Raw genomic sequence first — 13,653 nt, forward strand, 5'->3', positions numbered from 1 at the left:
AAGCTACCAGGGAAGCCCTTTGAACATGCTAAACATGTTCATATAAAAGTCTCTCTCAGATTGACCTAGAATATATAGTTTCTACACGTGCTCATTCACATGGCATTTTTTTCTTCCTTGAGTATTAATAGTTTTTTTTTATATCAGGCCTGGTCTTCAGTGAAATTTGTTTCCTGTGGGAACCTTGTGTGTTCTGGGTAGAGACGGTAATCCTAGGGTTGTTTGTCTCTAGGGATATCCTGTTGTTGTTATCACTTTGCACCAGTTTTTCGTGTAAATTTCTTGATTTGGAGTCTACGTTTTGTATTCATGGATAATGACAATCAAGGTCCCTCCTCCTGTATATATCACATGCTTGAAAACACTGGTGTCTTCTGGCTGACTTTTCACACCTAACCGTGAGTTCCTCACTGAGACACTAGACCACAGTGAAACCCTTCTTGCTGACTCTTTCCCTCATGGAAGCACTCCTAGGCATCCAGTTTTCTACAGAATGTTCTGTTCCACATTTCCACATACACTGGACTGACCCCCATCATGAGGCTGAAATCCTTAGGATGTCATCTTTCTTTTCGCATACTATTTACTTAGGGTGGAAGACTCTGCAACTTTCTCCCCGTTCAACTAATCCAACCTCCCTCTCCTTATATGTTTCTACTTCTCCCAGACCAATGGTTCTCAATCTAGTTGCTAATTGTATCAATATTAACCTGATATTAACATATTAGCTTTTTCTAAGGGCAAAATAGAAATATAACAAAACAGATATCCACCCCCAAATCAATTAAACTGGAGCCTGTGTGGTGGATCCTGGGTTGCCATGGTTCTTTTTTCCTTCTTCCTCTCCCTCTCTACCTTTGCTTTTCTTTCTCTCTTCTTTTAAATCTTCTGGCTATTCCAATCTATTTAGCCAAGGTTAAAAACCTCTATTCTGGACCCAGGTCAGTTAACACCTCTGATGAAATCTCCTCCAGCATCTCCAGGCACCCGTTCTCTAGCTATGTGTTGAGCAAGTCCCCCCTGCTCTTTTACCGCTAATCACATTTACTCTCCCAACACCAGATGAACATCCCCTCTAGTTTGGAAATCCATCTTATGTCTTAAACCTCACTGTCTTCCCAGCACCTGGACAGTATCTGGTATATCATAGTTCAACAGGATAAAAGGATGAGTAAATTGACAGGTGGTGGATTGACCCAACATTGAAGCTCTATTAATCATTAAGATTTGATAATCCCCTTTGTTTTTCTCTAGGATTGCCGTTGGAAAAAAAAAAAAAATAGAGTTGTTGGTTTCCCTGGGATCATATGGAAAGAAAAACACCAGCACCTTCCAGAGACAGTTCTTGCTGCCAAATGAAAAGCAACATGCTTCATGAAAATCCTATCAACCTCTGAAGTCTCTCTCTTAAATCCACAATGCTTCTTTTTCTCCTTCAATTGCCACGATGTTCCCATTTGTTATTCCCTAATGAGGAGTCAGTAGTGAGGTACACCAGGACTTCTTTCCCACGCAGCTAATGCCAATCTCTGGCTAGCAAAACAAAACTGAATTAAAAAGAGAATATTGGTTAAAAAGACTTTAAAGTAATTGTCACAGTTCTTCATATGATGAATATGTTCTGGCAGTTCCATTACCACTAGTCTGAACCATGCAGTTTTGCTCTTGTTTACATCCCTGTGTCTTGTTCAGGCACTCGTGAATGCGAGCACGCATTCATTCTGCAAATACTTGCCGAACACCTACCGCAAGCACAGAACTCTGCTTTTTAAGTCTTAGCTTTGTGATTTAACTCTACACTTCCAGAGGAAAAAATGTATTTGTAACCAAAAACCATTAACTTTAATCATGTGAAATTGTCTCTATTCAGTCATATTTTACCAAAAACAAAACAAAACCCAGGAATTTCATATGGCCAAACTTAATACATAGCCTTATGAATTGTGTAAGATAAGTCAGCCTACATAATAAGCTAATCAACAGAGCTGATTGTACACTTTTATTCATTAAACAGCATGGTGCTTAAAATCTGAGAGTTTTTAAAAAGTTTTGACAGTCCTTAAGTAAAAAGAAAGAGGAGATGAAGGAAACAAGGAGGAGAAGGAGAAGAAAAAGAAGAAAGGCTCAAACTACAAGGGAAAAATGTGAACTCAAAATTAATAAAATTTTAATTAAAGGTTAATTTAATTACCAAAATGCTAATTTATGATTAATAATATTAAATTTAATTAAATGTCAATTCTTATGTCTTCACTAATTTATATTCTTTTTATTAATAAACTTTTCACACTTTTGTAAATAAATTTAATTTTCCTCATTTAAAAGAAATTCTAAAGAATGTACATGATTATTGAGAGATTACAATACAAATAATTTCAAAAGCAAATTTTTTTCACTGCTTCACTTATTGTTTAATTGGAGGATAATCAACACAATGTTGTGTTCATTTCTACCATACATCAACATGAATCAGCTATTGATACACATACGTCCCTTCCCTCTTGAACCTCCCTCCCACCCCTCTAGGTTGTCACACAGCACCAAATTGAGCTCCCTGCGTTGTACAGCAAATACAGAAAATAGATATGGACGATCTATTTTCCATATGGTAATGTGTATGTTTCAGTGCTACTCTCTCAGTTTGTCCACCCTCTCCTTCCCCCACTTTGTCCAAAGTCTGTTCTCTATGTGTATCTCTCTATTGCTACTCTGCAAATAGGTTCGCCAGTACTATTTTCCTAGATCCCATATAGATGCGTTAATATAAGATATTTATCTTTCTCTTTTTGACTTACTTCACTCTGTATAACAGGCTAAAGATTCACCCACCTCACTAGAACTGACTCAAATTCATCCTTTTTTATGGCTGAGTAATATTCCATTGTATATATTTCTTTGTCCATTTGTCTTTCAAGAGACATCTAGGTTGTTTCCATGTCCTGGATATTGCAAATAGTGCTGCAATGAACATTGTGGTACATGTATCTTTTAGCATTGTGGTTTTCTCAAGGTATATGCCCAGTAGTGGGATTGCTAGGTCCTAGTAGTTTAACTCCTAGTTTTTAAAGAAATCTCCTCACTGTTCTCCACAGTGGCTGTATCATCTTTATTCCCATCAACAGTTCAAGAGGGTCTTCTTTTCTCCACACCCTCTCCAGAATTTATTGTTTGTGGATTTTTTTGATGATGGCCATTCTCACCAGTGTGAAGTGATACCTCATTGCATTTCTCTAATAATAAGCTATTTGAGCATTTTGTCATGTTTTTATTGGCCATCTGTATGCCTTCTTTGGATCTGTTTAGGTTTTCTGTCCATTTTTTGATTGAGTTGTTTGGTTTTTTGATATTGAACTGCATGAGCTGTTTGTATATTTTGGAGATTAATACTTTGTCAGTGGCTTTATTTGCAATTAATTTCTCCCATTCTGAGAGTTGTCTTTTCATCTCAATTATGGTTTCTTTTGCTATGCAAAAGCTTTTAAATTTAATTAGGTCCCATTTGTTTATTTTCATTTTTATTTCCATTACTTGTAAGAGGCAAGTCATAGAGGATCTTGCTGTGATTTATGTCAAAGAGTGTTCTGCCTATGTTTTCCTCTAAGATTTTTATTTTTTCTGATCTTATATTTAGGTCTTTAATCCATTTTGAGTTCATTTTTATGTATGGTGTTCAGTTCAGTTCAGTTCAGTCGCTCAGTCGTGTCCAACTCTTTGCGACCCCATGAATTGCAGCACGCCAGGCCTCCCTGTCCATCACCAATTCCTGGAGTTCACTCAAACTCATATCCATCGAGTCGGTGATGCCATCCGACCATCTCATCCTCTGTCATCCCCTTCTCCTCCTGCCCTCAATCTCTCCCAGCATCAGAGTCTTTTCCAATGAGCCAACTCTTCGCATGAGGTAACCAAAGTATTGGAGTTTCAACTTTAGCATCATTCCTTCCAAAGAAATCCCAGAGCTGATCTTCTTTAGAATGGACTGGTTGGCTCTCCTTGCAGTCCAAGGGACTCTCAAGTGTCTTCTCCAACACCACAGTTCAAAAACATCAATTCTTCGGCGCTCAGCCTTCTTCACAGTCCAATTCTCACATCCATACATGACCACTGGAAAAACCATAGCCTTGACTAGATGGACCTTTGTTGGCAAAGTAATGTCTCTGCTTTTCCGTATGCTATCTAGGTTGGTCATAACTTTTCTTCCAAGGAGTAAGTGTCTTTTAATTTTATGACTGCAGTCACCATCTGCAGTGATTTTGGAGCCCCCCAAAATAAAGTCTGACACATTACCATTGTTTCCCCATCTATTTCCCATGAAGTGATGGGACCGGATGCCATGATCTTAGTTTTCTGAATGTTGAGCTTTAAGCCAACTTTTTCACTCTCTCCTTTCACTTTCATCAAGAGGCTTCTTAGTTCCTCTTCACTTTCTGCCATAAGGGTGGTGTCATCTGCATATCTGAGGTTATTGATATTTCTCTCGGCAATCTTGATTCCAGCTTGTGCTTCATCCAGCCCAGAGTTTCTCATGATGTACTCTGCATATAAGTAAATAAGCAGGGTGACAATATACAGCCTTAACGTACTCCTTTTCCTATTTGGAACCAGTCTGTTGTTCCATGTCTAGTTCTAACTGTTGCTTCCTGACCTTCATATAGGTTTCTCAAGAGGCAGGTCAGGTTGTCTGGTTAGGAAGTGTTTTAATTTCTTTCTTTTACATGTAGAAGTTCAGTTTTCCCAGAACCACTTATTGAAGAGGCTGCCCTTTCTCCATTATGTATTCTTGTATCTTTTGTCAAAGATTAGGTCCCCATAGGGGCATGGTTTTTTCTCTGGGCTTTCTATCTTATTCCATTGGTCTATATTTTTGCTTTGTGTCAGTACCATACTGTCTTAATGATTGTAACTTTGTAGTTAACCTGAAGACAGGAAGATTGATTCCTCTAGCATCATTTTTCTCTCTCAGGATTTTTTTTTTTTCCTATTTGGGGATCTTTAGTGTTTCCACACAAATTGTGATTTTTTAAATTCCAGTTCTGTGGAAAATGCCATTGATAACTTGATAGGGATTGCACTGAATCTGTAGATTATTTGGGTAGTATAGTCATTTTCACAATATTCTTTCAATCCAAGAACATGGTATATCTCTCCATCTGATTATGTTGTCTTTGATTTCTTTCATCAATGTCATAGTTTTGTGTATACAGGTCTTTTGTCTTCTTAGGTAGGTTTATTCCTAGGTATTTTATTCTTTCAGTTGCAATGATGAATTGATTTCTTAATTTCTCTGATTTCTTGTTGTTACTATACAGGAATGCAAGGGAATTCTGTGTATTGATTTTGTATCCTGAAACATTACTAAATTCACTGATAAGCTCTAGTAACTTTTTGATAGCATCTTTAGAATTTTCTATGTATAGTATCATGTTGTCTGCAAACAGTGAGAATTTTACTTCATTATCAATCTGAATTCCTTCTATTTCTTTTTCTTCTCTGATTGTCATCATTAGGACTTCCAAAACTATGTTGAATAATAGTGGCAAGAGTGAGCACCCTTGTCTTGTTCCTGATCTCAGAGGAAATACTTTCAGTTTTTCACCATTGAGAAAATGTTTGCTGTGGGTTTGTTATATATGCCCTTTATTATGTTGAGGTAGGTTCCTTCTATGTCTATTTTCTGAAGAGTTTTTTTTTTTTTTTCATAAATGGGTGCTGAATTTTGTTGAGAGCTTTTTCTGCATCTATTGAGATTTCCATATGATTTTTATCTTTCAATTTATTAATATGAAGTGTCACACCATTTGTGATTGATTTGCAAATATTAAAAAGTCCTTGTATCCCTGGGATAAGCTCAACTTGAACATGCTGTATGATCCTTTTAATGTGTTGTTGGATTCTGTTTGCTAGAATTTTGTGGAGGAGTTTTGCATTTATTTTCATCAGTGATATTGGCCTATAATTTTCTTTTTGTGTGTGTGATGTCTTTAGCTCTGGTATCAGGGTGATGGCAGCCTTATAGAACGAATTTGGATGGGTTCCTGCATCTGCAATTTTTTTTGGAAGTGTTTGAGAGGAACAGGCATTGGCTCTTCTCTAAGGATTCTTTGATAGAATTCTATCAAAAATTATTTGATATAATTTACCTGTGAAGCCCTGGGCTTTTGCTTTGGGGGAGACTTTTTTTCTATCACAGTTTTGATTTCAGTGATTGTGATTGTTTTGTTCAAAATTTCTATTTCTTCCTGATTCAGTCTTGGAAGGTTGAACTTTTCTAAGAATCTGTCCATTTCTTTCTGGTTGTCCATTTTATTGGCATGTAGTTGCTCATAATAGTCTCTTATTTTGTGTTTCTTTATTGTCTATTGTAACTTCTCCTTTTGCATTCCTAACTTTGTTTATTTGAGTCTTCTCTCTTTTCTTCTTCATGAGTCTGGCTAATGGTTTGTCAATTTTTTTTATCTTCTCAGAGAACCAGCTTTTAGATTTATTGATCATTACTATTGCATCTTTCATTTCTTTTTCATTTATTTCTGATCTGATTTTTATGATTTCTTTCCTTCTACTGACTTTGGGGCTTTTTTTGTTCTTTTTTTCAGTTGATTTAGGTGTAAGGTTAGGTTGTCTTTTCAATGTCTTTATTGTTTCTGGAGATAGGATTGTATTACTATAAACTTCCCTCTTAGAACTGCATCCAAAAGGTTTTCAATCATCGTGTTTCATTGTCATTTATTCTAGGTGTTTTTCATCTCCTCTTTGATTTCTTCAGTAACCTGTTGGTTATTTAGGAGTATATTATTTAATCTCCATGTGTCTGTGTTTTTTACAGGTTTTTTTTTTCCTATAATTGATATCTAGTCTCATAGCATTATGGTCAGAAAAGATGCTTGATATGATTTCAGTTTTCTTAAATTTACTGAGACTTGATTTGTGACCCAAGATGTGATCTATCATGGAGAATGTTCCATGTGCATGTGAGAAAAAAAGTGTATTCTTCTGCATTTGGATGTAATATCCTGAAGATATCAACTGGTCCATCTAAGGCAATGTGTCATTTAAGGCTTGTGTTCCCTTATTAATTTCCTGTCTTGATGCTCTGTCCATTGGTGTTAGTGGAGTGTTAAAGTCCCTTACTATTATTGTGTTACTGTCAATTTCCCAGTACTGTCAAATTTGTTACTGTCAAATTTCTCAGTTTCAGTGTGTATGTGTCTCTAGATATGAAGTGGATCTCTTATAGACAGCGTAAATATAGGTCTTACTTTTGTATCCATTCAGCCAGTCTCTGTCTTTTGGTTAGAGTGTTTAACCTATTTACATTTAAAATAATTATTCATATATATGTTCCTATTGGCATTTTCTTAATTATTTTGGATTTGTTTTTGTTAGTCTTTTCCTTCTCTTATGTTTCCTACTTTAAAGATATTCTTTTAGCATCTGTTCTAAAGCTGATTTGATGGTGCTGAATTCCATTAACTTTTACTCGTCTGTAAAGCTTTTGATTCTTCCATCAATTTTGAACGAGATCCTTGCTGAGTAGAGCAATCTTGGTTGTAGATTTTTCCCTTTCATTGTTGTTGTTATTGTTCAGTCACTAAGTCATGTCTGACTCTTTGTCACTCCCTGCAGCACATCCTGCCACTCCTTTCTGGCCCGTAGAGTTTCTGCTGAAAAATCAGCTGTTAAGCTTATGGGGTTTTCCTTGAATGTTACTTGCTGCTTTCCTCTTGCTGCTTTTAATATTTTTTTCTTTGCGTTTAATTTTTGTTAGTTTGATTAATATGTGTCTTAGTTTGTTTCTCCTTGGTTTTATTCTGATGGGACTCTCTGAGCTTCTTGAACTTGATTGACTACTTTCCCATGTTAGGCAAGTTTTCAACTATAATCTCTTCAAATATTTTCTCAGACCCTGTCTTTTCTCTTCTTCTTCTGAGCCCCCTATAATTCTAATGTTGGTGCACTTAATGTTATCCTAGAGGTGGCTGAGACTATCCTCAATATTTTTTATTCATTTTTCTTTATTCTGCTCTTCAGCAGTTATTTTCATCATTCTATCTTCCAGCTCACTTATCCATTCCTCTGCCTCAGTTATTCTGCTCTTGATTCCATCCACAGTATTTTTAATTTCAGTCATTGTGTTGTTCATCACTGTTTGCTTTTTTCTTTATTTCTTCTTGGTCCTTGTTAAATGTATTAAGTATTCTTGCATTTTCTCCATTCTGTTTTCAAGATTTTGGATCTTTACTATTATTACTTTGTGTTCTTTCTCAGGTGGTTTGCCTGTTTCTTTTATTGATCTTGTGGGTTTTTACCTTGTTCCTTCACTTGCACAATACTTCTCTGTCTTGCCATTTTCTTAACTTACTGTTTTAAAGTCTCTTTCCCCAGGCTATAGGGTCATAGTTCCCTTTGGTTTTGCTCTCTGCCCTCAGTGAATGAGGTTGGTCCAGTGGCTTAAGAAGGCTTCATGTTGGGAGGGACTTGTGTCTGCGTTCTGGTGGGAAGAGGTGAGTTTATCCCCCTCTGATGGGCAGGGTTGTGTGAGGTGGTATGTTTTGGGACATCTGTTGATGATTGATTGAGTTTGTGTTCTTATATTGCTTGTTGTTTGGGTGAAGCATCTTGAGGTGGGTGCTGCCAGCAATTGGGGTGGTGCCAGGTCTTGGATACAGATGAAAGTCTTTGTGGGAGTTCTCATTGATTAATACTCCTTGAGGTCAGTATTTCTTCAGAAGCCTAGTGTCCTGAACTCAGTGCTCCCATCCCAGAGTCTCAAGCTCAACCTCTGGTCAGAGAATGAAGACCCAACAAGCCATTTGTTATGGCAATAAAGGGCATTAAAACAAAAAAGAACCCAGCAAGCCATTTGTTATGGCAATAAAGGGCATTAAAACAAACAAAAAACCCAACAAGCCATTTGTTATGGCAATAAAGGGCATTAAAACAAACAAAAAACTAATAAACAAAATAACAAGAAACAAAAAACAAACCCCAGACAAATGGTAATAGCAAATTCAGACAAATAATAACAAAAACAAAGGAACATACACACACACACACAAACAAAACCAAAACATACCAAAGAAAACAAAGTACCAGAGAGTGACCCAGTGAGCAAAGGAAACCAAAAATATCAAACAATTAAAAATGAACTGAAACAGAAAAAAGACCAGAGCAGAAAGCCAGGTAAGGAATAAAGCAAAGGAAAGAAAAGAAACAAACATAGTGAAAAAAAGAAAAGTGGAAAAGCAAAGTTAAATAAAAGTATATTCAAAAGATCTATATGTGATATATATATTATTAATATATTAAAATATATTTTATATATAATATTTATATAAATATAAAATTATATTGTATGTTTTTATATATAAATATATTATATATATATATATAATAACAACAAGGAAAGAACAGGAACAAAATCAAAAGAAACATAAAAATGCAGAACTGTAGAAAGCCAAAGTTGAACTAGAAATATATAAAGGAAATAAAAAGTGTGCTTAAAAAAAAAAGAAAAAAGAAAAAGCTCTCAAATGCCCAAATAGAGATAATAGTAATAAATCAGCAATCACAGCAACAGAGAAAAAAATCCAGAACTACAGACAAATCAAAACATAAGAATACTAATAATTGTCTTTTATGTGTTCCATAAAAGGACAGTCTGTGTCCTTTTCCCTGCTGTGAGCCATAGCACACTGCCGTCTATCTAGGAAGCCCTCCAAAATGGCATTGGTGGTCTAGTCTTTGGACCTGCTGTGGGACTAATTAGCTCAAACTAATCTGACCCTACTCCTGCGTGTTCTAACCTCCAATGTCCACAGCTGCCAGAGCTAGAGTGCTTTCTTCTCTGGAAATGCTCGTTATCCTTATATATATGACATAGACACAGAGTCTGCCTAGGTGATTGTGTGGATTTAATCTTCAGCTTGTACAGCTGGTGGAAAGGTTTTCAAACCTCTTCCTTAGCCATTCCATCCCTGGATCTCAATCGTGGGGGTGCTTCCCTCATGGATCAGACAGTAACGAATCTACCTGCAACGCAGGAGACTCAGGTTTGATTCCTGGGTTATCAAAATCCCTGGAGAAGAGAATGGCAACCCACACCAGTATTCTAACCTGGAAAATTCCATGGAAAGAGGAGCCTGTAGGGCTATAGTCCATGGGGTTGCAAAGACTCAGACCAACTGGGCAACTAACACTTTTACTTTCCCTTTCTATGTGTGGGTCATCCACAGAAGTTTGCTCCTGAGGCTGCCCTGGAGGACTTGGGTCTGCTCCAGTGAGGACCGGTTGTGAAGGTGGCGTGGCTGCTTGTATAGTGGGGATCCCAGTGGCACCAAGTGCTCAGGGAGGCGAGCAACCACAGGCACAGGAGATATGGTGCTATAAGGATTCTTTTCTAGCCTCTGGCAGCTCTACCCCAGTGAAGACCTAGCGTGGAGGTGGTGCCACTGCTTGTATTGCAGGGACCCCAGTAGCTCTAGGTGTATAGGGAAGCCATCAGTTACAAGTGCAGAAGATATGGCACTATTAGAATTCTCTTTTAGTCTCTGGTAGGTGGTGTTCAAAGGGCCTCCCTAACTGGTCCTGACTGCTCAGCACAGGAGGCACTCAAAAGGCACCTCTGGCTGGGGTGCTTTACTTTTGCTCAGCGAGTTAGGCATTCAAAGGGCCACCCTTGCTGAGGTCTTTTCCTATTGGTCGCTAGTGTGTGGGGAGAGAGAGGTGACCATGATGGCTCCACCCCTTGCAATGACTCAACACCCTGCCTCCATAGCTGCCCAGCACTCCTCCAAAGGCACTCCTCACCACCGACTTCCTCGCTCCCATCCCCTCTGGCCATCTTTCCACAGTCAACAGCTGTCCTTGCCTTGGGATCGCTCTCCAATCCCCATGCTCCTGCTCCCAGCCACGGTGCATTTCAGTGGACTTGTCTCCCTGTTCAGGGTACGTAGGACCACAACATGAATTGTTTCTATGATTCTCAGTCCATTCAGACTGTCACAAATCAGCTGCTTCACTCTCTGACACCCTCAAATGTTTCCCTTTCTGTCCCAACTGATTGACCTGCATGCAGGTGTCTCTCCTGCTTCAGCTCACCCACCCGCTAGGTACAGATCCGGTGCCACTCACTCTTCTCCCTGCCCCCTGCTTCCTTCCTTCATCCTGCCAAGTTTTGCATGAAACTCTATTTTCCTTTCTGATGATCAGGGACTCCTGCCAGTACTCAGCTGGTTCTCTGTGAGATCCTCTGCATCTGAAGATATATTCCTGACATCTTTGTGGAGAGAGATGTACTCGGTTTCTACCTACTCCTCTGCCATCTTGTCTCCCCTCAAAAGAAAAATTTAAGAAGCAATTTTCAAGTGTTTTTTTTTTTCCTAGCAAAGAAAAAACCTGTTGGATATGACATGTATTTTAATATTAGGTAGGACACAGAGATGGTGTTCTAAAAATAACAATGTCCAACCCTTTAGGGTATAAAATAGCATTGGCACTCAAGAGAGTACCTATTTCCTTCCCCCAGAAGTCTGAGTCAATCAGAAAGAATTAGGATGTTCAATGCATAGAAATACTACACTCTCTTCCTAGACAATCCACTGTTGAAAGAATTTCTAATGTAGAGCCTTTGAATCAAGGAAGAGTTACCATACTAACTACTGAGAATTCCTTGCATCCTTGTGAATTATAAATGTCAAACAAGAAAAGAGCTGAGGCTTGATGAGATCCCTGAGGGTCAGCATAATGATTTATCAGAATCCCTTTACTGGAAATGGGGGGAACAGTGTAGGTTGACTGACTGTTGACAATGAGACTCTCCAACTTGCTCCAGAGGTGATGTATCTGGTAGAGCATTTCCAGCAGGGTGCACCATTGAGACACCAGAAACTGCCCAACAGGAATCAGCACAGAGGATGAATCACCAGAAACTGGGGGAAAGGAAGACCTCTGGAGGCTAAGGCTTACATGGTTCACCTTGGATTGAGGTTTCCTAAGAAGCGAAGTCCTCACTTGGTCCTGCCAGACTGAACGCAGTATAACCGGCCCTCTGAGAGGCCACCCCACAAATTCAAAGAGAAGGCTGTGTGGGGGAGTAGTCCTCTGACACTCAGGCTTTACATTCAGTTCATTTTATTGAGCTCCAGCCATTACCAAAGGACCTGGGAAAGCTGGATGGACATTCATGTTTCCTTGGGCCTAATGGGAAAGAAAGCTTAGAGAATCACTACATTTTTATTGTTTTCCTTTTTCATACTTAAAACTTTGGTTGCTTATTTACTCTACTTATGACACAATAGACATATACCTATATCACTGCCAAGAGATATCTTGTTTTATATCATTGTCTCCCCAAGGCCTTTTGAGTAGGTATTTGATTGTAAACACAGCAGAATACTGCATCCAAAACCCCACAAGAGCAGCTCCTGAGTTAGTGTCTCGATATTTATGAAAAACTGTCCAAAATGGTGACTCATTTTGGACAGCTTAAGTTTAGACTCAGCTTAAGTTTAGTTTAAAAGAAAATAAAAATTTTTGTCTCTCTGTCTCTGTTTGTGGATGTGTCTCTCTCTCATACACAAACACACACAAGTAATTTATAGAACAACCGTCTATCCTTCTGTTCACCAGCCCCCTCCCAGCCCCTCCACCCTCACCTCATGTTCATTACCAACTACTATACTGAGAGCAGTGAAATGGTTCAAGAGAATGGAATGGTGTGGCTTTTTAATAGTAGACAAGTTACTGAACTCTTAAACTCCGAGACACACCACAGGATAATAATATCTCCTTCATAGAATTGTTAGGTTGATTCATTGAGATAGTGCATATAAAGACCTTGGCACCAAAGAGCAATAAGTGGTTGCTGTTGTTATGTTATCATGCAAGGCTATTGACATAAATCTTTTCAAATTTGACTCTAATGTATGTGACATTAGGCAGCCAAGAGGATTAAACCTGAAAATGAAGGATAACAATATATGATAGAGTGGCTTGGTACTCTCCTTTATCTAATTGGTGGATTCGGTGATTTTTTTTTTTTTAAGGGAGGCTTTTGTGTGTGTGTGAGGCAAAATATACATTATATAAAATTTACCATTTGATCAATTTTTAACAATACAGTTTAGTGGCGTTAAGTACATTCATATTGTGCAACCATCACCACTATTCATCTGCAGACATTTTTCATCATCCCAAACTGAAACTCTCATTAAACAGTATCTTTCCATTCCCTGCCACCCCAACCATGGTAGCCACTATTTTACTTTCTATCTCTGTGACTTTGACTTGTTTTAAAATAATAGCCATCCTAGTATGGTATGAAGTGGTATCTCATTGTGGTTTCAATTTACACGGCCCTAATTAATTATTAATGATGTTGAGCATCTCTTCATGTGGTTATTGATCTTTAGTATATTTTCTTTGGAGAAATTTCTGTTTAAGTCCTTTGCCTGTTTGCTGGTATCATCACTGTTGGGTTGTATGAGTTCTTTATATATTCTGGAAAGTGATTCCTTATCAGATACATGCTTTGCAAGAAGTTTTTAAAGTTGAAGTCTTATTCACCTACTTTTCCTTTTGTTGCCTGTGCTTTCCGTGTCATTGAATCCAAAGTCAATGTCACATGAAGCTTTCCCCTATGTTTTCTTCTGAGAG

General features: G+C 38.0%; 1 protein-coding gene across 1 annotated transcript in view; it reads left to right on the forward strand.

Annotated features, from left to right (window-relative positions):
• The window catches only part of C9 (complement C9), a 65,406-nt gene extending 63,827 nt beyond the window's left edge, over nt 1-1,579 (forward strand). Inside the window, 1 exon segment of the mRNA XM_005694773.3 lies at nt 1,255-1,579. The gene's annotated coding sequence lies outside the window, so the exon portion shown is untranslated.

The sequence above is a fragment of the Capra hircus genome, chromosome 20 (genome assembly GCF_001704415.2).
Source record: "Capra hircus breed San Clemente chromosome 20, ASM170441v1, whole genome shotgun sequence".
Classification (NCBI taxonomy): Eukaryota; Metazoa; Chordata; class Mammalia; order Artiodactyla; family Bovidae; genus Capra; species Capra hircus.